This window comes from Dasypus novemcinctus, chromosome X (genome assembly GCF_030445035.2).
Source record: "Dasypus novemcinctus isolate mDasNov1 chromosome X, mDasNov1.1.hap2, whole genome shotgun sequence".
Lineage (NCBI taxonomy): Eukaryota > Metazoa > Chordata > Mammalia > Cingulata > Dasypodidae > Dasypus > Dasypus novemcinctus.
In genome coordinates, this window is record NC_080704.1 from 8036391 (window position 1) to 8059232 (window position 22842).

The 22842-nt window shown below is 49.3% G+C and overlaps 1 long non-coding RNA gene across 1 annotated transcript in view; it reads left to right on the forward strand.

Moving 5' to 3' along the window:
- The first annotated feature begins 13808 nt into the window (after window positions 1-13808).
- Window positions 13809-22842, forward strand: part of LOC139437980 (uncharacterized) — a 137644-nt gene continuing 128610 nt past the window's right edge. The window contains exon 1 of the long non-coding RNA XR_011647879.1: window positions 13809-13934. This is a non-coding gene — a long non-coding RNA (uncharacterized lncRNA). The remainder of the gene's footprint in view (window positions 13935-22842) is intronic.

Here is a 22842-nt window from a genome sequence, read left to right on the forward strand (position 1 = left end):
ATCTGTGTTACCCGAGGCTTTAGGGAGGTAAAGGAAGCAGTGAACAGAAGCTAGAAGTGAGCAGAACCCAGGGGAGAGAGGAGGTGGGCCAAGTGCTCTGCCAGGTGATGGAAAACCAGTGAGCCAGGTGCGGCCAGCAGCCAGCCCAGAACATACAGTCGTGGGGACAAAGCATGGCCTTGCTGACCTCAGACCTCGAGCCAATGACGTCCTCTTGTTAAGCCAACCCATGCTACGGTATTTGTGTTAGAAGCTTGGGGAAGAAACATACTTTGTTTCCTTTGCTCAGAAACCTTTCCTTTCGTCCCTTTTCATAAGTACTTTTATCATCTTATCTCTAAGCTCTTTTTGCGATTGTAAGTCATGTTCTTATTCAGTTTTTCTGTAGAACTAACAAAAACCTTTCAGGGAATTTTTAAATGTCATTTGTACTTTCTTCTAGACTAGCTCCCTTTCACTCTCCCTGTATTAGTCAGCCAAAGGGGTGCTGATTGCAAAATACCAGAAATCGGTTGGTTTTTATAAAGAGTATTTATTTGGGGTAGAAGCTTACAGTTATCAGGCCATAAAGTATAAGTTACTCATCAAAGTCTTATTTCCATGTGTTAGAGCAAGACGGCTTCTGACGTCTGCCAGGGTTCAGGCTTCCTGGGGTCCTCTCTTCCTGGGCTTCATTTCTCTCTGGGCTTAGCTGCTCTGTCTTCTCCACAAGGTCAGCTGTAGACTCTGAGGCTCTCTAGGCTTTGCCCCTCACTCCAAGGTCGTTATAGACTATCAGGTGAACAGCTCTGTCTCTCTGCCTGGGGCTTCTGCCATGTCTGAGGTGCCGTCTCTATGCCTCTCTGTTCTTCTCCTGTGTGTTCACTTCCTGGGCTCCAGCTCAAAACTCCAGCATCAGAACTCCAACTCTGTCCTTTGCCATGTCTTTTGTCTGTGAGTCCTCACCCACCAAGGGGCAGGGACTCAACACCCTACTGATTGGCCCAATCAAAGCCCTAATCATAATTTAATCACACCCAGTACAGACCAGATTACAAACATAATCCAATATCTATTTTTGGAATTCATGAACCATATCAAAGGGCTATGCCCTCTTTCTCTCACCTCTCCCTCTTCTTTCTCCTCTTCTCCCCGCCCCCTCTCCTTTCTCTTATGTATTATGTTCATAGTCATCAGGTTAGTTCTTTTATTTTTTAATCAATTTTTTAAATATTAAAAATGCTTTAGATAACATAAATGTTACATCAAATATATAACGGATTCCCATATGCCCCACTCCCTCCCCTCCACACTTTCCCCCGTTAACAACCTCCCTCATTAGCGTGGTACATTTTTTTACAACTGATGAACCCCTAATGAAGCACTGCTACTAACCATGGGCTACAGTTTACATTGGAGTTTTCACTCTGTCCCACAGAATTTTGTAGGTTATGACAAAATATGCAGTGGCCTTTATCTGCACTGCAGTGTCTTGCAGGACAACTCCAATGTCCTGAAATGACCCCCTATTACACCTCTTCTTCCCTCTCCCATCCCTCAGAACCTCTGCCTTTATATCAATGATAAGAGTTCTTCCACTGCTAGAATAATAAGTCTATAGTAGAATAACAATATGTCTGTTTCAGTCCCTTGTTCATTCCCCAGTCTTGAGGCTTTGGGGATGGTGATGCCCACTCTGCTTCTCATTGAGAAAGTGCTCACATCCCATGGGGCAGATGGATGAAACAATCTTGCTTGCAGTTGCAGACTCAACTAATAAGGAGATGATGATGGACAGCGTTATTTCTTTACGTCTTATTTCTGTTCGCTCTGATATAAAGTAAGTGATTTTTCTGGACATCCCCTGACCCGCTTACTGTCCCCTCTCATCTGGAGGCTGAGGGCTCTGACCCATCCATTGTAATAGTGGTTACAGACATGGTGGGTTAGACCACCACTCTGTTGCTGGAAGCCCTTCTGTTAAGGACCCCTTGTAAGAATTACCCCCACACAACTGCTGTCTTCCTCTGTTAGGCCCTGTTTAGCTGTTCTCAGCCTTGCAGCAATAGCTAACCAACCAAAAATAGAGTACAGTGAGTAGTCGCATTCCAAAGCTAACCCCTATATTCAGATACCCCCACACTAGGACTTCCCAACTTTTCCTTACTCTTTAACCAAATTTAGATTCATTAAAGATTCTAAAGATACCGTTGACACGTACATATGTTTTCTAAGGGGTAAAAGTAGGGGCATGATGTCTTCAAAATTAACTATTTTTTCCTTGGCTACCACTTTTTGATACTGTGTATGCAGTTGTTGGTAAATTTGGGAGAGGGGCTAGTTTTCACTTATTTTTAGCATATTTATTTAGAGCTTTAGGAAAGGGTTTTTTGCTACCTGACTTCATTTCAGTATCTTTAACTGAAAAGAAGGACTGGTTAAAGATGTAAAGAACTAAGTCATGGATTTAATGCAATCCCTTTTAAACTCTGCATTCCCAAATGGTATCCCTTACCTTCCCCAGCCTCCATCTGATCCCCTTTCTCTCCTCCTGGTTTCAGTTGCAGGAACAATTCTTTTTTCTTTTTTCCCCCTTTATTAGAGAAGTTGTGGGATTACCAAACAATTATACACAAAATACAGGATTTCCCAAAAGTACCGTATTATTACCACCTTGCTTTGGTGTGGAACATTTGTTGCAACTGATGGTAGCACATTTTTATCATTGTACTGTTGACTGCAGTCCATGATTTAACTTACAGTTCCCTGACTGAGTAGTGTAGTTCCATGGATTTTTTAAAATTTTATTTTGTAATCATATATACAATCTAATATTTACCTTTTAAACCATGTTCAGATATATATATATTTCAGTGCCGTTAATTACATTCACAATGTTGTGCACCCATCACCACTATCCATTACCAAAACATTTCCATCAGTCCCCAAATTGGAACCCTGTACATTTTAAGGCTTAACTTCCCATTCTCTATTCCTACTGCATCCCCTGGTAACCTATATTCTAGATTCTGACTCCATGAGTTTGCTTATTCTAATTCTTTCAAATCAGTGAGCTCGTACACTATTTGTCCATCTATGTCTGGCTTTTTTCACTCAACATGATGTCTTCAGGGTTCATCCGTGTTGTTGTATGTATCAGCTCCTCATTCCTTTTTATGGCTGAGGGATATTCCATTGTGTGTATATACCACATTTTGTTTATCCATTCATGGGTGCATAGATGCTTGGGTTGCTTCCATCTTTTGGCACTTATGAATAATGCTGCTATGAACATGGGTGTGCAAATATCTGTTCGAGTTCCTGCTTTCAGTTCTTTGGGGTACATACCTCGAAGTGGGATTGCTGGGTCATGTGGCCAATCTATACTGAGCTTCCTGAGGAACTGACAAACTCTCTTGCACTGCAGTTGCACCATTTTACGTTGGCACCAGCAGTGAAGGAATGTTCCATTTTCTCTGCATCCCCTCTAACAGTCGTCATTTCCATTTTTTAAATAGCAGACATTCTAGTGGGTGTGAAACAGTATCTCGCTGTGGTTTTGATTTGATGGCTGATTATGTTGAGCATCTTTTCATCTGCTTTCTGGCCATTGGAACAACTCTATCTTCATCATCTAAGGAGAAACATGGAATCATGTGATATTTACGAAGGCACTGGTATATGGCCAATGTTTGCACAAAATAATATATTTGAAAATGGTTTATGTGTGGAAATATAAATGTTTAAAAGATGGGATTTTTCCTGTTTTCCAAAATACATGAACATGCTAAACCAAACCGCCCCCCAAAAAACCCTCTTAAGTCATAAACTGAGTGTATTGTTAAAAACAAAAACATGTATATACTGACCAAAATTATATTTCAGGAGTTTGTGGACAATAGCCTCCAAACAGTAGCATTTTTAAAATCCTTGGGTATGTCATACTCAACCCATACAGAACTAAATTCATTATAGTCCTGTCTTTAGCCCAATGGTTGTGTTGTGAAATAGATTAAAAAACAGCCTCGAGCATGCCAAGAGCAACCCGCTTTTTAAAAAGTGACAGGGACATTCCAAAGAGTTAAAAATAAAAAGAAAGGGCTTTCCAAAAAAGTGGAACATACCCTAAGTAGTTGCAGTTTAAGCAACAATTGGAAATAGCTGGTTTGGGTTGACTAGAAATAGCCCATCGGAAATAGACAAATACATTGTAATAACCAACCCATGATCATTCCCACTTTCTAAGACCCAACTTTATACAAGGAACCCAAATATCAGCCAGTTATTGTAAATTTCCAAATGGAAATCCCCTAATCACGTTTTTAAATGCCAATCAAAGCTCAGCATTTGAGACTCTTGCTTTGGTTTGAAATCCCCTTGCTCAAGCAGTTTCTCTTTCAGTGAATTTGCATTATTGTTAATTGATTGTTATTGTGCTTTTCAGCTTCTTCTAACAAGAGAGACACAGAATCCCATCAGCTGTCATTGAGATTTTAAGAGTTGTGATTCTGACAGAAGGAATACATCAAGAATTATGAATAGGCGGCGAACTTGGCCCAGTGGTAAGGGTATCCGTCTACCACATGGGAGGTCCGCAGTTCAAACCCTGGGCCTCCTTGACCCGTGTGCAGTTGGCCCACGCGCAGTGCTGATGCGCGCAAGGAGTGCCCTGCCATGCAGGGGTGTCCCTGCATAGGGGAGCCCCATGCGCAAGGAGTGCACCCCATAAGGAGAGCCGCCCAGCGCGAAAGAAAGTGCAGCCTGCCCAGTAATAGTGCCGCACACACGGAGAGCTGACAAAGCAAGATGATGCAACAAAAAGAAACACAGATTCCCATGCCGCTGACAACAGAAGCAGGCAAAGAAACAAGATGCAGTGAATAGACACAGAGCACAGACAACTGGGGGCGGGGAGGGGGGCGGGGAAGGGAGAGAAATAAATAAAATAAAATAAAAAAATAACTATGCATAAAAGTAGACAGTAAATATACGAGTTGAATTCTCCTGGTGAGGCAGCCAGATGGGATATTGTAAACTCAGGTCAGTGTTGAGGTAACACCTGACTTGGTGTGAAGAAGCAAACTGGGAAAACACGATGGCAGATCCTGGGCTCAGAGTCTCTAATTGCAACCAGGATTCAGAAGAGCTTTTAGAGACTGATAGCCCTATGTTATCTGGAGCTTCAAGTCTCATATGAAACACGTGCCTGCTGACAAGGTACTGTAACCTGCTTAGAAAGATAAGTCAGTTGCTTGAGTAGTCTCATTCCTCTTATCGTGGAATTAAGCCTAGGAATGCTGAATACCAAGTACATGGATGAGGAATCATAAAAACACAGAGCATTTATATTTTCATAATTAATAAGGGCAATGCCTAAGGAACTGTCCCCTAATGGCAATGTGAAATAGACAACTGAGCAATTGATTAAAACATTTTCACTAAGTTTGTAAACGATATTGGAATGGTTGCAAATCTGAGATTTCGTAGGTTTATAACTAATTTGTTTGATTCGTAAACATTAATTTCTTGGAGCTTTTTTGCTGGAATATCACAGAAATGAGAGTAACGCAAATATTCCTTCTGCAAACATCAGAAGCTCTGTGTTTCGTCCAGAGGAAGCTGACCCCAAGGACCTGGCCCGCTGGCCGCCCCCCCGCAGCCCCTGTCTTCTCTGAGTCTGCCAGAGGTCCCCGTCGACCACGCACAGCCAGCGGGGGCAGGAGGACTCGTCTTGCTGGATTCTTTCTTCGCCCTCAGCCATGCCCACCGCCAGCACCCTACCCCTCAGGGGCCCCTTGTCCCACGGCGACTCCTCGGGGCCCACTGCCTGCTTCCCCGTCGCTGGCTTATCGTTTCAGGCTGCCCCGTGTGGCTGGCTGCGGACTCGCCCTCTGCCCATCTGTTCTGCAAGCCCAGACTCAGAATGTCGCGGGGTCCAGGGACCTCAGGTGGGGGGCCAAGGCGGGCTTCCTGTTAACGTCGCGATGGCTTCCACACACCGGGGCCTTCCGCGGGGGCAGCCTGGGTTGGCAGCAACGGGCTGCCCTGCCCTCCCTCTGGGCTGTGCCCCGCAGAGGGCAGGGGTGCCGCCTTGCTCTCAGTGGCCTGGTGCAAGCAGTGCTCTGCACATGCTGAGTGCACTCGTCAACTCCCAGCTGGCGCACTGCTCGCCGCCTCACGGGGCTCTCCTTTGGTGTCCAATGGCTTCTCCCAGAGGCTCTCAGCTGAAAGGGATTTTGCCCAGCAGGGGACACTTGGCAGGTCTGGGGACAGTTCTGGTCGTTGCCACTGGGGCATCTAGTGAGTACAGGGCGGAGATGCTGCTCTCTATCCTGCCATGCACAGGGCGCTTCTGACACCGCCAAGGATTACTCAGCCCCAAGTATGCAGAGTGCCAAGGCTGAGAAACCCTGAGGAGGTTCATTGTCAACTGAAACCTTCTGTACATTAATGGGTTATGGTTAATGATTATCCTCAAAACATTTCCCTTTAAGCCCTGCAAACTGAGATTTTACCGTATTTTATAATGCTTACTATAACTTTAGTAGAACATTCAATGTGTCATCTATTTTCTTTGTCCAGTAGTGACTGTGAAGAATTAATAAAAGTATTATATCACTGTCCCAACTAGCTTCCCCTTAAAAATGAGGTGCATTACAGCTTGTGTTCTCAGTTTATTCTCTGGATTTATAAGCAAGATAGAATTAGCTTCTTTTTATTTGTGTAGTAGGTTAACATTAACCATGGAGAAATAGTTAGCATCCTAAGAGCTTTCCTCTGTGAGGAATTTACTGTGCTCTTTGAGGCTCGTGGGTTAGCTTACACAATGTTGAGGAGCGCCACTAAACCAAGTGAGAAATGCTTGCCATACCCTCGAAATGCAACACTCAGTAGAAATCCCTAAACCAACAGATCAATTCAAAATAGTTGGCTTGCTCACAGCGGTGGAGCTCAGTGTGTTCACCTGCTCCTCTGATGTAAGTGCCTGAGAATGAATGGGCTTGCAGCTACGTGGACCGACGGGTGAGTGGAGGATGCGCTGGTGTCAACGGCGGTGGAGGACCATGACCAACCAAGCCAAGTGGTGGACCTTTGTGAACCACGGATACCCAGCAGTTCCACAGCTTGGCTAGAAATGAAGGACCTTTCCGAACCCATTTATTTGTATGCGATTTACTCTGCGAGCTAACAAAACACAACTGTGTCATGGTTTGTAGATTGCAAAGGCTGGTTTATGCAGTGACCCAGTGCTTGCTGAGATTGGGGGTTGCTGGGAATTCTAAAGCCCTTCCTGTGAGTAGAGGTGCTTTATTTGTTATACTGACGTACATTGATACCCCTAGACTTTTCATAGTTGCTTTTTAAATAGTAAATGCAGTGGAGCAGTTGCAGCCATTAGGCAATCTTATGGCTGATATATGTCTTCAGGATAAGTAATTAAAAAGTAGAAGCACTCTCACTATTGTCATGATTGATGAGAAGACAACTACTTAGTGAAGCATTTTATATGCAGCAACTTGGAATTCTGTAACTGTAGAGATGTCTAGATATGCAGATAAATGTACATTTGGTTTTATATTTCTTTTGCTTTTCTTTTGGGGAACTACCTGAGGTTGATTAATTCTTTCTCCATATACTATATATTAGGTAAAAGAGCATTAGCCTGATTCACCAATGAAGTGTGGTTACTTGCTGTAGTTACTATCCTTCTGGGTATACTTTCGGATTTTACTTTAAAAATAAGCATCTAGGGAAGCAGATGTGGCTCAGGTGACTGAGCTCCTGCCTACCACATGGGAGGTCTGTGGTTCAGTTCCCGGTGGCTTCTAAAGATGGCAGCGAGCTGGCATGACGGCAGGGTGGCAAGCTGACACAACGTGATGATGCAACAAGACACAAGAAGCAAAAACATAATGAGAGACCCAACAAAGCAGGGAGCAGAAGTTCCCGGTGCCTCCTACAGAAAACGAGCAAGACAGCAAGCTGACGTGATGGGCAGGTGCGGCAAGATGATGCAACAGGGTGACACAACAAGAGACACAACAAAGCAGGGAACCGAGGTGGAACAAGCAATTAGGCATCTCCCTCCTACATCGGAGGTCCCGGGTTCAGTTCCTGGTGCCTCCTAGAGACACAGCACACAGCAAGTGCAAACAATGAGGGGGTGGGAATAAATAAATATATATATATTTTTAAAGATTTATTTATTTCTCTCCCCTCCTCCCCCAGTTGTCTGCTCTCTCTGTCCATTCACTGTGTGTTCTTCTGTGACCGCTTCTATCCTTATCAGTGGCACCAGGAATCTGTGTTTCTTTTTGTTGCATCATCTTGTCGTGTCAGCTCTCTGTGTGTGCAGTGCCATTCTTGGGCAGGCTGCACTTTCTTTCGCACTGGGCGGCTCTCCTTACGGGGCGCACTCCTTGCACATGGGGCACCCCTACACGGGGGACACCCCTGCGTGGCACGGCACTCCTTGCACTCATCAGCACTGTGCATGGGCCAGCTCCACACGGGTCGAGGCCAGGGGTTTGAACCGTGGACCTCCCATGTGGTAGGCAGATGCCCTATCCATTGGGCCAAGTCCACTTCCCTAAATAAATCTTTTTTAAAAATAAAAATAAATGTCTAAGGGAGCAGATGTAGCTCAAGTGGTTGAGCACCTGCTTCCCATGTACGAGGTCCCAGGTTCAATCCTTGGTACCTCCAAAAAAAAAGTCTAGACTGAGTTCTACTGCTATTTTATTAATTACACTGAGAGAAAAGATTGATGATTTCTATGGGATGATGTAGATGTATAGATGAATGTGGAAAGACAATGGGCGGAGTGGTAATTAGAACTCACAAATGCAGTGCCATTTTGAAGTCATTGAACAAAACCGTATGTGGATGAGGTCCCACCATGCCTAATTGCTACAGCTGTCTGCCTTATAAGAGTAAACTCCATACCTACTTTAAGAAAATGGCAGAAAGAATTAAGGTTCTGGAACTCTTATGGTCTGGTTTAGCCTCACCTTTCAGTAACGAGATAAATCCCACTACTTCTCACATAGAGCAAAAACCAAATAGGCCAGCATAAAAAAATATGGCAGCAGATGACCTAATATGACTGAAACCTCCATGTAATTTTGGGGTGCCAAAACAGTCATTGAAAAAAAAGAGAAGTGGTTTTGACACCTTGTAGGAGTTTTGAAATGTGTAATTGAGTGAAATATGTTAATGGTATGTTCTAATTTAACTTCCCATGCAATTTATCTGTGTGATGCTCAGAGTTAGGGTACAAGATATGTAAAACGGGATCCCATGGCTTCGTTGTGGAGCCAATTTCCTGGTCTCTGCATCTTTCCTTTTCCCTTGATTGGGTCAGTTAAACTTGTGCATAAATTTAATCTCCATCCATCCTGAGGAACTTGTGGGGCATAGCATTATGTTCCTATCTGCTAGTCTCATTCTGGTTTTATGCAAAAGATGTAAATAAGATTCTGTGCTGCCCCTCTCCTGTTGCACGCTGCTTGCCTTTTCTGATTCTGGTATCCAGATCCAAGACCTTTATCTACACTTCGGTGCTTCCCTCATTCACCTGCCTGGTGCTTCTTGCCTGCCCCAGTGCTTCAGCCCATCCCTTTCTCCTCTAGTTGACTTTGATATACTTTTCCATGAGTTTCTGAGTGCATCTCCTTCAAGGACTATCAACCATGGTACCATGATAGCAACTCATGGAGGGCCTACAGTGGGCCAGGTACGTAGTCCGTCTTTCCGCTCAACCTCTACAACAACTTCATCAAATACAAAGTATTATTTCTATTTTACAAAGAAGAAACTCAGGATCGGAATTTAAGAAACCTGGTCTGGGTTGTATAGCTATTATATGATAGAATCTGAATTCATACTGATGATGTTTCTAACTCCAATGCCATCTGTACCACCATCTTGCTAGGTAGCTTCCATTCACCATTCTGTGCACCTTTTGGCTCTCAGCTTATTCAGTTTCCCATCTTCCCTTCCTGGATCGGGCTTCCATATCTGGTTATTTGAGCAACTCACCTTCTGCCAATGGGCAGGTTTAACTTCCAGGCATCTACCATTCTCGTGCTTGCTGCCTCTCCCTCTACAGACAGTCACATCACTTTAGCCGAGTCCTGTCATTTATGCAATAATATCTATTTCAACACCCAGAGGACAAGGGGGTTCCAGGAACATTTTGTTCTAGGCAGTTACTTAAATAGGTCTTTCATGGACCTTTCAAAATAAGTGCACTTCTCTGTCATTTTCTAATTACACAATTTTCCTATCACATGTAAGAGCACCTGTTAATACACATTTCTCATTCCCTTTAAAATACTCCTTAAGAAGCAAACATGTTAGGCAAACTTTTCCAGTATCACAAGGGTTTCATTTCAAGGTAATTGTTCTCCTCTTAATATTTCATGGCTATGCAAGTTATATTATCATTAAAGTTAAAATTTCAGAGGACAAGAAAAGATTCCTCTGAATGTTACACAACATTGTGTATTATCATGTATATGTGTTTATTGCATTGGAGTAGTTCCAAAAGTCCATTTGTAAGCGATGTTTTTCCCATATACATTATATATCCTAGAAACATTTCAGGATGGCACATTAAAAAATAACAATAAAACAAAACCTAAAGTCACAAGTAGCTTTGCTAATGGTATATGTAGAGTTGTTTTCATCCAGTTCTATTAGATAAACCATGTGTTCAAAACATGAACATTTTTCACGTAAATGATACTGTGGGGGATTGAATCATGTCCCTCACAGAATGTTCTGGTTCCAAAAGCTGGTCCTTTGGAGTGGATCCATTATAAATGGGATCTCTTCATGCAAGGAGTGGCCCAACTGAATCAGACTGGGCTTTACTCTAGATTACTGAAGTCTTTATAAAAAAAGCAGAGTGAGATTCAGATGGAGAAAGAATCCTGGGAAAGCAGCTAGAAGCTCAACGTCAATGGATCCCTTAAGAGAACAGAGAAGACATTACCATGTGCCTTCCCATGTGACAGAAAAGCCAAGAACCAAGGGTATCAGGAAGTCAGCCCCAGAATGGCACAGTTTCATGGAGAAGGCCTTGTTTTGATGACACCCCAATATTGTACTTCTCTTAGCTTCAAAACCATGAACCAACAAATTCCTGTGTTTAAGCCAACCCATTGTTTGGTATTTCTTTTAGCAGCTGGGACAACTAAGACTGATACCTACCCTTTAAATGAAAAATAATATGAAATAAAATTTCATATTATTTTAATACAATAAAATATGATGTTCTCCACTAAAATATGTTAAATTCTTCCATCCCATCTTTATCACTCTTTTGAATGTATTTAGGGCTTAGTGGCCTTACCAGTTTTGGTTTGCTAAATGCTGCCACAGCATTTATACCAGAAACGAGTTGGCTTTTACAATGGGATTTATTAGGTAAAAACTTACAGTTCTGAGGCTAAGTGTCTAAATCAAGGCATTGGGTGAAGCTCACTCCCCAAAGGTCCCCTGCTGGTGATCCTGGACTCTGGTTGGTCACATGGCAGGGCACAGTGGTGGCTCTGCAGTCTCCGCTTTCTCCTCCAGGTTCACTTTCTCCCCGAGTTCAGCTGTGGATGGCCAGGACAGGGTGGTGCCTGCTCATCTCTCCCCTCTCTTCTGGTACTTGTTGCTTCAGCTTTAGGCTGCTCCATCTGTTGCCTTTCTCTCTCTTGGGTTCTTCAACTTCTGCGGGCTTCTCTCTGTCTTTGCTGTTTTTCTGAGTCTGTGACTTTTTATTCCTTTACTTACAAAGAACTCCAGTGAGAGGATTAAGACCCACCCCAGGTCACACAATGTAACTAATTTGATAAAAAGTTCCACTTATAATAGGTTTATATGCACAGGAATGGATTAGCTCTAAAACTAAGATATTCTGGGATCTACCCAGCTTCAAACTGTCCCACCTTTGTTAATTTCACTGAATCTTGTTAATATGCAATGCCTGAAGCCATTCTCTTAAGCATCAAACTAAGAGACAAATTTGTGTGAAGTGTAAAGCCAACAGGTGGGATACCTGTCCTCATGAATTTTCATGAGTTTATATTTGAAACCATGGCTTTACCTGTTCAAAGTTTTCTTTAAGAAGCTCACAGGGTTAGTGCCTGTGTGGAGAGGGTGTGGAGCAGTTCAGAAATCACTCAGAACTGAAACCAGACCCTTGATAAAGAAGTTACCCAAGACTGGCAGTTTCAACCAAGTACATTGAGGGACAACAGTAGACGGGAGTCATGCAGACAGTGGTGAGCAGAACTAGAGTGAGTAGGAATCCCATTCTGCTTCCAGAAATGGAAGTGCTCGTGGATCTGGGAATCTGCAAGGCTCATAGGACCAGGTCTCTTGTCTATCCTCTGTAGCTTAGACTCTCTCATGTCTCATTTCTCACTTCTTGTATTTTTAGTAAATTATTAATGCTAATATATGTGCAATGTAGTTGCTGCTTGTTTTAGTTTGCTAAAGGCTGCCATTGAAATATAGCAGAAATGTGTTGGCTTTTACGATGGGATTTGTTAACTTAAAAGCTTACATTTCTGAGGCTGAGAAAAATATATCAACTGACGCATCAGGCAAAGCTCCCTCCCCACATTTTCGCAGCTGGTGATCCTGGACTCCTGCTAAGTGGCAAGGCACAATGGTGGTCTGCTGGGCTCTGCCCTCTCCTCCTCACTCACTTTCTCCCTGAGCTCAGCTGTGGGTGATCAGGCACATGGCAGGGTATAATGTGGTCTTGGTTTGTCTCTCCCTTCTCTTCCAGGCAATGTTGCTAGTTCTGCTTCAGGCTGCTCCTTCTGTGGCTTTTTTCCTTCCCTAGGCCCATCGACTTCAACTTCTAGAGGCTTCTCTCTGTCACTGCAACTTTCCCCCTGTGTCTGTGGCTTTTACTCCTCTATTTATAAAGGCATCTGGTAAGAGGAGGTCACACCCTCCTGGAGCAATCTAATTAAGTGGGCCTTAATTGATCCAATCCAGAGGTTCACAATATGTTCAGTTTAAGAACCTAATATTCTAAGGTTCACAAAAGACTAAAACCAGGGAAGCAGACATGGCCCAACTGATAGAGCATCCATCTACCATATGGAGGGTCCAGGGTTCAATCCCCAGGGCCTCCTGACCCGTTTGGTAAGCTGGCCCACGTGCAGTGCTGCCATGTGCAAGGAGTGCTGTGCCACACAGAGGCGCCCCTGTGTAGGGGTGCCCCACACACAAGAAGTGCGCCCCATAAGGAGAGCCACCCCGTGTGAAAAAAAAGCACAGCCTGCTCAGGAGTGGTGCCACACACACGGAGAGCTAAACAGCAAGGTGATGCAACAAAAAAAGATGCAGTTTCCCAGTGCCACCTGACAATGCAAGTGGACGCAGAAGAACACACAGTGAATGGACACAGAGAGCACAAGGGGGGGGGGGGGGGCGGGGAGAAGGGGAGAGAAAGAAATAAAATAATCTAAAAAAAAAAAAAGACTAAAACCAGTACACCGTTCTAGAGTTTTTAAAATGCATTATCCAATTTCAACCCATAATGCCTACATGAGGTTGAAAGACTTTGGTCAAACATTTACCAGGACTAAGCTCATGCCCAGCATCTCAGTCATTGACCTGTTTCTGTGGAGGGAGGTGATTATGGCCGCCTGCCCGGACATTGGCTGTGTTCCCTGGATGGAGGGTATTGCTGCCACCCGCTGCTTCTTGATTGGTTCTCCTATGGATATGCTCGCTGAGTCATTCTCTGCGTTTGCTGTTTGGAAGATATCCTGGAGGCTTGCTCAGTCATTGACTGCTGTACTTGGAGGAAGATGGTCATAACTGTGACCTCTATCATCTTCTTATTGCCTGGACAAGGCAATCATGGTGCCTTGCTCAATCATCCATGGATGGGGGCAAATACTGCCAGCAATCCAACCATGACCGTTTTTCATATGAAGGTGAGCAAAACATGATGTTTTCACAATAGCTATTTTCCCTGGACAGAGGCAATCCTGGAAGCCATCTCCTATCATCTGTTTTCTCTGGGTGGAGGCAATCGTGGCAGCCTACTCGGTAATCGACTGGTGTGCCTGGGTGGGGGCAATCATGGTCGCCTGCTCAGTCATCAGCTAGTGTGCCTGGATGGAGGCACTCGAGAGGCCACCTTGGAAATGGACAGACTTCTCTGGTTAGAAGAATTTGCTGGCTCACTCATCCTTGACTAGTTTACGATGAGGTGGTTACACACAATATCTTACTCACTGTTTTTGTGTTCAGATAGGGTCAAGGAAGCTTGCTCGGTCATCAGCTAGTATGCCTCGATGGAGACAATCATTCCAGTATGCTCGGCCATCGGCTGGTATTCCTGGATGGAGGCAATCATGGCAGCCTACTCGGTAATAGGCTCGTGTGCCTGGATGGGGCAATCATGGTGGCCTGATCAGTCATCTGCTAATCAGACACCCTACGGGTCACCTCGGTAACAGTCTTAACTGCTAGCTTGCTCATCCTTGATGGTTTTGCAGATGAGGTGGTTACACACACTATCTTACTCATATACTGTTGCAGCAGACAGATAGGGTCAAGGCAGTTTGCTCAGTCATTGGCTAGTAAGCCTGGATGGAGGCAATCACGGCAGCCCACTTGGTCATTGGCTAGTATGCCTGTCGAGGCAATCATGGCAGCGTACTCTGTAATCGGCTGGTATGCCTGGGTGGGACAATCGTGGTGGCCTGCTCAGTCATCAGCTAGTGTGCCTGGATAGACGCACCCTAGTGGCCACCTCGGTAACAGTCTTCTCTGGCCATAAGAATTTATTGCCAGCTCACTCATCCTTGACTGGTTTACAGATGAGATGGTTACACACAGTATCTTACTCATATACTGTTTTTGTGGACAGATAGGGGCCAGGCCCCTTGCTCGGTCATCAGCTAGTATGCCTGGATGGAGGCAATCACGGCAGCCTACTCGGTCATTGGCTAGTATGCCTGGATGGAGGCAATCACGGCAGCCTACTCAGACATTGGCTAGTAATGTCTGTCGAGGCAATCATGGCAGCCTACTCTGTAATTGGCTGATATGCCTGGATGGGACAATCATGGTGGCCTGCTCGGTCATCAGCTAGTGTGCCTGGATAGATGCACCCTAGCGGCCACTTTGGTAACAGTCTTCTCTGGCCATAAGAATTTATTGCTAGCTCACTCATCCTTGACTAGTGTACAGAGGAGGTGGTTACACACACTATCTTATTCACACACTGTTTCAGCGAAGAGATAGGGAGGGTCAAGGCAGTTTGCTCGGTCATTGGCTAGTATGCCTGGATGGAGGCAATCACGGCAGCCTACTTGGTCATTGGCTAGTATGCCTGTGGGGGCAATCACGGCAGCCCACTCGGTCATTGGCTAGTATGCCTGGATGGAGGCAATCCGGTCAGCTTGCTTGGACATTGGCTAGTATGCCTGTGGAGGCAATCATGGCAGCCTACTCTGTAATCGTCTGGTATGCCTGGATGGGACAATCATGGTGGCCTGCTCAGTCATCACCTAGTGTGCCTGGATAGATGCACCCTAGCGGCCACCTTGGTAACAGTCCTCTCTGGCCATAAGAATATATTGGTAGCTCACTCATCCTTGACTAGTCTAACGATGAGGTGGTTACACACAGTATCTTACTCATATACTGTTTTTGTTGACAGATAGGGTCCAGGCACCTTGCTCCGTCATCAGCTAGTATGCCTGATGGGGGCAGTCATGGTGGCCTGCTCAGTCATGAGCTAGTGTGCCTGGATCAAGACACCCTAGCGGCCACCTCGGTAACAGTCCTTTCAGGCCATAAGAATGTATTGCCAGTTCACTCATCCTTGACTCCTTTACAGATGAGGTGGTTATACACAGTATCTTACTCATATACTGTTTCAACAGACAGATAGGGTCAAGGCAGTTTGCTCGGTCATTGGCTAGTATGCCTGTGGAGGCAATCAGGACATTGGCTAGTATGCCTGTCGAGGCAATCACGGCACCCTACTCTGTAATCGGCTGGTATGCCTGGATGGGACAATACGGTGGCCTGCTCGTCATCAGCTAGTGTGCCTGGATAGATGCACCCTAGCGGCCACCATAAGAATTTATTGCCAGCTCACTCATCCTTGACTAGTTTACAGAAGAGGTGGTTACACACAGTATCTTACTCATATACTGTTTTTGTGGACAGACAGGGTCTGGGCACCTTGGTGGGTCATCAGCTAGTGTGCCTGTATGGAGGCAATCGTGGCAGCCTACTCGGTCATTGGCTAGTATGCCTGTATGGAGGCAATCACGGCAGCCTACTCGGTCGCTGGCTAGTGTGCCTGTATGGAGGCAATCATGGCAGCCTACTCGGTCATTGACTAGTATGCCTGGATGGAGGCAATCACGGCAGCCTACTCGGTCGCTGGCTAGTGTGCCTGGATGGAGGCAATCACGGCAGCCCACTCGGTTACTGGCTAGTATGCCTGGATGGAGGCAATCACGGCAGCCCACTCGGTCATTGGCTAGTGTGCCTGTGGAGGCAATCACGGCAACCTACTCGGTTGCTGGCTAGTATGCCTGGATGGAGGCAATCACGGCAGCCTACTCGGTCGCTGGCTAGTGCGCCTGGATGGAGGCAATCACAGCAGCCCACTCGGTCACTGGCTAGTGTGCCTGGATGGAGGCAATCACGGCAGCCCACTCGGTCATTGGCTAGTGTGCCTGTGGAGGCAATCACGGCAGCCCACTCGGTCATTGGCTAGTGTGCCTGGATGGAGGCAATCACGGCAGCCTACTCGGTCGCTGTCTAGTATCCCTGGATGGAGGCAATCACGGCAGCCCACTCGGTTACTGGCTAGTGCGCCTGGATGGAGGCAATCACGGCAGCCCACTCGGTCATTGGCTAGTGTGCCTGTGGAGGCAATCACGGCAGCCCACTCGGTTACTGGCTAGTGCGCCTGGATGGAGGCAATCACGGCAGCCCACTCGGTCATTGGCTAGTGTGCCTGTGGAGGCCATCATGGCCATCCGCTGTCATCAGCTGGCGTGCGGGCTGGAGGCAATCACGGCAGCCTACTCGGTCGCTGGCTAGTATGCCTGGATGGAGGCAATCACAACAGCCCACTCGGTCATTGGCTAGTGTGCCTGTGGAGGCAATCACGGCAGCTTACTCGGTCATTGGCTAGTGCGCCTGGATGGAGGCAATCACGGCAGCCCACTCGGTCATTGGGCTAGTGCGCCTGTGGAGGCAATCACGGAGCCCACTCGGTCATTGGCTAGTGTGCCTGTGGAGGCAATCACGGCAGCCCACTCGGTCATTGGCTAGTGTGCCTGTGGAGGCAATCACGGCAGCCTACTCGGTCACTGGCTAGTGTGCCTGGATGGAGGCAATCACGGCAGCCCACTCGGTCATTGGCTAGTGCGCCTGGATGGAGGCAATCACGGCAGCCCACTCGGTCATTGGCTAGTGTGCCTGTGGAGGCAATCACGGCAGCCCACTCGGTCATTGGCTAGTGTGCCTGGATGGAGGCAATCACGGCAGCCTACTCGGTCGCTGGCTAGTATGCCTGGATGGAGGCAATCACGGCAGCCCACTCGGTTACTGGCTAGTGCGCCTGTGGAGGCAATCACGGCAGCCCACTCGGTCATTGGCTAGTGTGCCTGTGGAGGCAATCACGGCAGCCTACTCGGTCGCTGGCTAGTATGCCTGGATGGAGGCAATCACGGCAGCCCACTCGGTTACTGGCTAGTGCGCCTGGATGGAGGCAATCACAGCAGCCCACTCGGTCATTGGCTAGTGTGCCTGTGGAGGCAATCACGGCAGCCCACTCGGTTACTGGCTAGTGCGCCTGGATGGAGGCAATCACGGCAGCCCACTTGGTCATTGGCGAGTGTGCCTGTGGAGGCCATCATGGCCATCCGCTGTCATCAGCTGGCGTGCAGGCTGGAGGCAATCACGGCAGCCTACTCGGTCGCTGGCTAGTATGCCTGGATGGAGGCAATCACGGCAGCCTACTCGGTCATTGGCTAGTGTGCCTGGATGGGGGCCATCACGGCAGCCTACTCGGTCATTGGCTAGTGTGCCTGGATGGAGGCAATCACGGCAGCCTACTCGGTCGCTGGCTAGTATGCCTGGATGGAGGCAATCACGGCAGCCTACTCGGTCATTGGCTAGTGTGCCTGTGGAGGCAATCACGGCAGCCTACTCGGTCGCTGGCTAGTATGCCTGGATGGAGGCAATCACGGCAGCCCACTCGGTCATTGGCTAGTGTGCCTGTGGAGGCAATCACGGCAGCCCACTCGGTCATTGGCTAGTATGCCTGGATGGAGGCAATCACGGCAGCCTACTCGGTCTCGGTCACTGGCTAGTATGCCTGGATGGAGGCAATCACGGCAGCCTACTCGGTCTCGGTCACTGGCTAGTGTGCCTGGATGGAGGCAATCACGGCAGCCCACTCGGTCATTGGCTAGTGTGCCTGGATGGAGGCAATCACGGCAGCCCACTCGGTCATTGGGCTAGTGCGCCTGTGGAGGCAATCACGGCAGCCCACTCGGTCGCTGCTAGTGCGCATGGATGGAGGCAATCACGGCAGCCCACTCGGTCATTGGCTAGTGTGCCTGTGGAGGCAATCACGGCAGCCCACTCGGTCATTGGCTAGTATGCCTGGATGGAGGCAATCACGGCAGCCTACTCGGTCACTGGCTAGTGTGCCTGGATGGAGGCAATCACGGCAGCCCACTCGGTCATTGGCTAGTGCGCCTGGATGGAGGCAATCACGGCAGCCCGCTCGGTCATTGGCTAGTGCGCCTGGATGGAGGCAATCACGGCAGCCCACTCGGTCATTGGCTAGTGTGCCTGTGGAGGCAATCACGGCAGCCCACTCAGTCATTGGCTAGTGTGCCTGGATGGAGGCAATCACGGCAGCTCACTCGGTCATTGGCTAGTGTGCCTGTGGAGGAAATCACGGCAGCCCACTCGGTCATTGGGCTAGTGCGCCTGGATGGAGGCAATCACTGCAGCCCACTCGGTCATTGGCTAGTGTGCCTGTGGAGGCAATCACGGCAGCCTACTCGGTCACTGGCTAGTGCGCCTGGATGGAGGCAATCACGGCAACCTACTCGGTTGCTGGCTAGTGTGCCTGGATGGAGGCCATCACGGCAGCCTACTCGGTCATTGGCTAGTGTGCCTGGATGGAGGCAATCACGGCAGCCCACTCGGTTACTGGCTAGTGCGCCTGTGGAGGCAATCACGGCAGCCCACTCGGTCATTGGCTAGTGCGCCTGGATGGAGGCAATCACAGCAGCCCACTCGGTCATTGGCTAGTGTGCCTGTGGAGGCAATCACAGGAGCCCACTCGGTCGCTGGCTAGTGCGCCTGTGGAGGCAATCACGGCAGCCCACTCGGTCATTCGCTAGTGTGCCTGTGGAGGCAATCACGGCAGCCTACTCGGTCGCTGGCTAGTATGCCTGGATGGAGGCAATCACGGCAGCCCACTCGGTTACTGGCTAGTGCGCCTGGATGGAGGCAATCACGGCAGCCCACTCGGTCATTGGCTAGTGTGCCTGTGGAGGCAATCACGGCAGCCCACTCGGTTACTGGCTAGTGCGCCTGGATGGAGGCAATCACGGCAGCCCACTCGGTCATTGGCTAGTGTGCCTGTGGAGGCAATCACGGCAGCCCACTCGGTTACTGGCTAGTGCGCCTGGATGGAGGCAATCACGGCAGCCCACTCGGTCATTGGCTAGTGTGCCTGTGGAGGCAATCACGGCAGCCCACTCGGTTACTGGCTAGTGCGCCTGGATGGAGGCAATCACGGCAGCCCACTCGGTCATTGGCTAGTGTACCTGTGGAGGCCATCATGGCCATCCGCTGTCATCAGCTGGCGTGCGGGCTGGAGGCAATCACGGCAGCCTACTCGGTCGCTGGCTAGTATGCCTGGATGGAGGCAATCACGGCAGCCTACTCGGTCATTGGCTAGTGTGCCTGGATGGAGGCAATCACGGCAGCCTACTCGGTCATTGGCTAGTGTGCCTGTGGAGGCCATCATGGCCATCCGCTGTCATCAGCTGGCGTGCGGGCTGGAGGCAATCACGGCAGCCCACTCGGTCATTGGCTAGTGTGCCTGTGGAGGCAATCACGGCAGCCCACTCGGTCATTGGCTAGTATGCCTGGATGGAGGCAATCACGGCAGCCCACTCGGTCGCTGGCTAGTGCGCCTGGATGGAGGCAATCACGGCAGCCCACTCGGTCATTGGCTAGTGTGCCTGGATGGAGGCAATCACGGCAGCCCACTCGGTCATTGGGCTAGTGCGCCTGTGGAGGCAATCACGGCAGCCCACTCGGTCGCTGCTAGTGCGCATGGATGGAGGCAATCACGGCAGCCCACTCGGTCATTGGCTAGTGTGCCTGTGGAGGCAATCACGGCAGCCCACTCGGTCATTGGCTAGTATGCCTGGATGGAGGCAATCACGGCAGCCTACTCGGTCACTGGCTAGTGTGCCTGGATGGAGGCAATCACGGCAGCCCACTCGGTCATTGGCTAGTGTGCCTGGATGGAGGCAATCACGGCAGCCCACTCGGTCATTGGGCTAGTGCGCCTGTGGAGGCAATCACGGCAGCCCACTCGGTCATTGGCTAGTGTGCCTGGATGGAGGCAATCACGGCAGCCCACTCGGTCATTGGGCTAGTGTGCCTGTGGAGGCAATCACGGCAGCCCACTCGGTCGCTGCTAGTGCGCATGGATGGAAGCAATCACGGCAGCCCACTCGGTCATTGGCTACTGCGCCTGGATGGAGGCAATCACGGCAGCCCACTCGGTCATTGGCTAGTGTGCCTGTGGAGGCAATCACGGCAGCCCACTCGGTTACTGGCTAGTGCACCTGGATGGAGGCAATCACGGCGGCCCACTCGGTCATTGGCTAGTGTGCCTGTGGAGGCAATCACTGCAGCCCACTCGGTCATTGGCTAGTGTGCCTGTGGAGGCAATCACGGCAGCCCACTCGGTCATTGGCTAGTATGCCTGTGGAGGCAATCACGGCAGCCCACTCGGTCATTGGCTAGTGTGCCTGTGGAGGCCATCATGGCCATCCGCTGTCATCAGCTGGCGTGCGGGCTAGAGGCAATCACGGCAGCCTACTCGGTCGCTGGCTAGTATGCCTGGATGGAGGCAATCACGGCAGCCTACTCGGTCATTGGCTAGTGTGCCTGTGGAGGCAATCACGGCAGCCCACTCGGTCGCTGGCTAGTGCACCTGGATGGAGGCAATCACGGCGGCCCACTCGGTCACTGGCTAGTGTGCCTGTGGAGGCAATCACGGCACCCTACTCGGTCGCTGGCTAGTATGCCTGGATGGAGGCAATCACAGCAGCCCACTCGGTCATTGGCTAGTGTGCCTGTGGAGGCAATCACGGCAGCCCACTCGGTCATTGGCTAGTATGCCTGGATGAAGGCAATCACGGCAGCCTACTCGGTCACTGGCTAGTGTGCCTGGATGGAGGCAATCACGGAAGCCCACTCGGTCATTGGCTAGTGTGCCTGGATGGAGGCAATCACGGCAGCCCACTCGGTCATTGGGCTAGTGCGCCTGTGGAGGCAATCACGGCAGCCCACTCGGTCGCTGCTAGTGCGCATGGATGGAGGCAATCACGGCAGCCCACTCGGTCATTGGCTAGTCTGCCTGTGGAGGCAATCACGGCAGCCCACTCGGTCATTGGCTAGTGTGCCTGTGGAGGCAATCACTGCAGCCCACTCGGTCATTGGCTAGTGTGCCTGTGGAGGCAATCATGGCAGCCTACTCGGTCGCTGGCTAGTATGCCTGGATGGAGGCAATCACAGCAGCCCACTCGGTCATTGGCTAGTGTGCCTGTGGAGGCAATCACGGCAGCCCACTCGGTCATTGGCTAGTATGCCTGGATGGAGGCAATCACGGCAGCCTACTCGGTCATTGGCTAGTATGCCTGGATGGAGGCAATCACGGCAGCCTACTCGGTCACTGGCTAGTGTGCCTGGATGGAGGCAATCACGGCAGCCCACTCGGTCATTGGCTAGTGTGCCTGTGGAGGCAATCACTGCAGCCCACTCGGTCATTGGCTAGTGTGCCTGTGGAGGCAATCACGGCAGCCTACTCGGTCGCTGGCTAGTATGCCTGGATGGAGGCAATCACGGCAGCCTACTCGGTCATTGGCTAGTGTGCCTGTGGAGGCAATCACGGCAGCCCACTCGGTCATTGGCTAGTGTGCCTGGATGGAGGCAATCACGGCAGCCTACTCGGTCTCGGTCACTGGCTAGTGTGCCTGGATGGAGGCAATCACGGCAGCCCACTCGGTCATTGGCTAGTGTGCCTGGATGGAGGCAATCACGGCAGCCTACTCGGTCATTGGCTAGTATGCCTGGATGGAGGCAATCACGGCAGCCTACTCGGTCACTGGCTAGTGTGCCTGGATGGAGGCAATCACGGCAGCCCACTCGGTCATTGGCTAGTGTGCCTGTGGAGGCAATCACTGCAGCCCACTCGGTCATTGGCTAGTGTGCCTGTGGAGGCAATCACGGCAGCCTACTCGGTCGCTGGCTAGTATGCCTGGATGGAGGCAATCACAGCAGCCCACTCGGTCATTGGCTAGTGTGCCTGGATGGAGGCAATCACGGCAGCCCACTCGGTCATTGGGATAGTGCGCCTGTGGAGGCAATCACGGCAGCCCACTCGGTCGCTGCTAGTGCGCATGGATGGAGGCAATCACGGCAGCCCACTCGGTCATTGGCTAGTCTGCCTGTGGAGGCAATCTCGGCAGCCCACTCGGTCATTGGCTAGTGTGCCTGTGGAGGCAATCACTGCAGCCCACTCGGTCATTGGCTAGTGTGCCT